This window comes from Marmota monax, unplaced genomic scaffold, assembly GCF_021218885.2.
Source record: "Marmota monax isolate L192 unplaced genomic scaffold, Marmota_monax_Labrador192_F-V1.1 WCK01_AAM20220418_F8-fsc00006, whole genome shotgun sequence".
Lineage (NCBI taxonomy): Eukaryota > Metazoa > Chordata > Mammalia > Rodentia > Sciuridae > Marmota > Marmota monax.
This window is the reverse complement of record NW_026693712.1, coordinates 17,609,139-17,613,138: the sequence shown is the minus strand read 5'-3', so window position 1 is coordinate 17,613,138 and position 4,000 is coordinate 17,609,139.

Genomic DNA, 4,000 nt, shown 5'->3' with positions numbered 1-4,000 from the left:
ACTTCAAATATCTGAACCCCCCACCCACCCAAAAAAAGCAAAGGAAATACCTTGAAAACAGTGAGAGAAAATTGTCTTCATAAATTCAGGCTTCTATAATGAAGTACCATAGACTAAGTGGTTTATAAATAGCTGAAATTATTTTTCAATAAATAGAAAAGAGAGAAGTCTCAAATTAATTTCCCAGAATTTTGCCAGTTCCAGCTTCCATCACAGAATTCAGTAAAAGAAGAAAAAAAATAATAAAGCCAAAGCACGCAGAAGGAAGAAAATAATGAAGGTAATAGAAATCAAGGAAATTCAATGCAAAAATAATAGAGAATAATGAAACCAAGTACTGGATCTTTGAAAAATATCAATAAAATTGATAACACTCTAGCAACACTGATTGAAAAGTCTTACCCAACCATTTGAGTTTTTAGGTGTGATTTTGCATCAAAATCTTTATATCTTCAAACTTTTCTACAATATGTTATATCAATTGAGAAGTTTATTTATGCAATTGCTTACATGTTATGTTTTTCCTTAATTGATGTGTTTTTCTTTGTATGTAACTCAATTAAAGTTGTTAGAGATTCGGTTCATCCCTAAAGTTTAGTTTTTCACTTTTGATAAACCTGAAGAATATTTTAAAGTTATAATACAATTAAAGGAAAACAAATATTTGAAGTAAACAATGGAAATCAGTTTGATAAACTATGCAATAATTTTAAGTTAACTAAGTGAAATTTAGTTTAACATACTTCACAATGTCTCATCAGTTAAAGTATTATTGCTGGACATTGGTAACAATCCAATTAAATTATTCTTTAAAATATCTATCATTTCAGTTTCGTATATATAAGAATAAAGAGAATGGGGCATGGTGATTTTTTTTAAATGTTGTCTTCCTTTCCATTTTGTATAAAGAGAAGACCAAGGTTTTGCCACACAATTTTTAAAAATAAATGCAAATATGATTTAAGATTATTCCCACTGAAAGAAGAAAATGTTCTACATCTTGAAAGAAGTGTGAGTTACACAGATGGATTCATAGTAAAATGGTAGTTAAGGGGTAGGAATGTAGTTTAGAGTCAGAGTGCTTGGCTAGTTTGCTCAAGGCCTTGGGTTTTATCCTCTGTACTGCCAAATAAATAGTGTATTTTAATTATGTAAACATTATCTCAAGGAAAGAACTATACAAAAAAATATTTGGAGTAGGCAGAGTGGAGGGAAAGTTATAGATGAAACAATGATGTGAAAGTTGATGCTGTATGCATGGGGGTTTATTCTTTACTTTGTATGTGTTGGACATTTTCCATAATCAAAAATTATTTTATTCACTGTGAGAACATGTATATGGAAGCAGAATCAATTCAATTCTATACAAGTAAATCAAATAAAAGCAAAATAGAGAAAAATCAAAGAAGTCTTTTAGGGATCTAATATAATTCACTTTCTATTACAAGAAAGTTTCTTGACATATCCAACTGATATCTTTGGGAGAACATTGAGATACTGTCTTCTTTGTGCCATAACTATAGTTGTTCTCAAAGATATTTCAGCAATTTATATTGAATTTGATACATGCTGTACTGTTGATTACATTTGCTTTAAAATGAGAAATAGAATCAACAAGTTATATTTGAGGATGCCTGTTGGTGCTGCAGTCAGAATGAATGAAGAACTCTGGAAGACAAAGATACCATATTAAGCTGCAATCAGAACTCAGAAATGCCATCCAGAAAGAAAGATACATTTATAAATAGCTCTGTTTCAGATGATAAGCCAAATCCATCCAAGATCTTCATGACTGTTGGTTTTTAGTTCATCTCTACTCTTTGCTGTTTATATCCTCCATTCTAGTAACATTTATGAGGTGAATCCTGGAGGCTAGTCACATTGATGTTCTACCTTCTGGTTGCATAGATATTATGTTTAATTATAAAAACGATATCAGCTGTTCCGAGTTTACATTTATTGTACATAGAGTTGAAATTTTTTTAATTCCCCATTCGCCTTATTTTTCTCTTTAATGTGTAGGCCTAACTTCACAATGAAGTAAGACTTTTGGTGAGGCCATTTATGAGTCATGAGATTTAAAGTATTTATTTATTTTACCATTAGTGTTACTAACCATCTTTTATGTTTCATATAGTTTGTTGGTGTTTCACGAATTTTTTGGAGTCACACTGCTCATCAGAGATAAGTTGGACTCCTTAAGAAACACACACACACACACACATAATATCTATTTCACCAATTTATTTCTCTTCCTTTCAATGATTAGTTTATTTTTTTAGATTTTTTTAATATTTACTTTTTAGTTTTTGGTGTACACAACATCTTTGTTTGCAGGTGGTGCTGAGGATCGAACCCAGGCTGCACACATGCCAGGTGAGCACACTACCGCTTGAGCCACATCCCCAGTCCTCAATGCTTAGTTTTGTTAGAGTCTGTAAACAAGTCAGGATGGCGCCTGGCATTTTGCCAGAGAAATGTTAGAGTCTCTAAACAAGCCTGGATGGCGCCTGGCAAAATGCCAGAGGGAGTGGTTTGTGAAGTAACACCAGCGAGCCATTAAGTGTGGAGATTTCTTATTGGTTGACTGATGTATCTAGTTTATGCTAATTAGATAAGCTGTGCAAAATGTATAAATACCTCTGTTGTCCTGCAATAAACAGCTTCCACTCCTGCTGTATCAATGTACACAAGTTGTTCGTCACCCCCCCCCCCCGTTATTTTGCTGCAGCCGGACTGCGGCATAGTTTAATCTCTACTTCTTCTCTTTAGTAACAAACAACAGCCTACCAGGCAAGGTGGCACACATCTGTAATCCCAGCAGGCTCTGGAGGCTGAGGCAGGAAGATCTGAAATTCAAAGCCAGCCTCAACACTGGTGAATTGCCAAGCAACTCAGTGAGATTCTGTTTCAAAATAAAATACAAAATAGGGTTTGGGATGTGGCTCAGTGGTCAAGTGCCCCTGAGTTCAATCCCTCCTGTTCCCTCACCCCACCAAAAGAACAAAATAACCCATAAGTCATTATGAAATTTTAAAACACTTGCATTTTTCAAAAATAGACTATTCAAAACTCACAATTATGGATTTAGTATTTTGAACTTTAGAAATACTTGTATTTAAATTTCTTTTAATAGACCTTATCTTTTCTTTAATGGTGTTTAAAGTTCTTGCAATATGTTACCAGAAAAGTATTAAAAGATACTACTTAAGTTTCTGAGTACTATTTCATTTCTCTTTGTGTATTTAAAATGCAGAAGAAAAACACTAAATATCATGCTTTAGTTATGGCAATCAATTATGTAAATAGTCACAAGAATCTTCCAGAATAGATAATTCACCGTGCCTGACTGGGATGATCATTCTTTATATCATCAACTTTTCTCTCATGAAGATAAAAAAAATTATAGATTTTTTTTCCTGATAAGTTTCACAGTCTGCAGGGAATTATCCATGACAAAATATGCTGGGCCATACTTCTAGCCTCCATTCTTCATTGTAGCTTTAAAGCCTTTATAGGAACTGATAATATTTTTAAAAAATTGTTGATACGTATTTTATCCAATATTTAAGACTACAGGTAATTCATTAGATATGCCATTGTTATTTTTCTTACCTCATTAATAATCTCAGTGTGAACACTGAGTATCCATTTGCCTTCTAAATTCTAAGGGGGATAAGCATCTCTCTTTGCTGATAACTGCCTCTGAAGGGAAAGAAAACATTTCAAATGTTGAAAACTTGGATATATTTCACCTATCATATTTATGTGTCTAAGGCAAGGTTAAAGTTTGGATCTACTGTAAATTATCTGAAAGTTCATTGTTCACATGAAAAAGGAATAATACAGGGGCTGGGGTTGTTGCTAAGTGGTAGAGTGCTTGCCTAGGATGTGTGAGGCACTGGATTTGATTCTCAGCACCACACATAAATAAAGGTCCATCAACAACTAATAAAATATTTTTAAAAAGGAATAATGCAAGATGGGATTCTGATCAAAA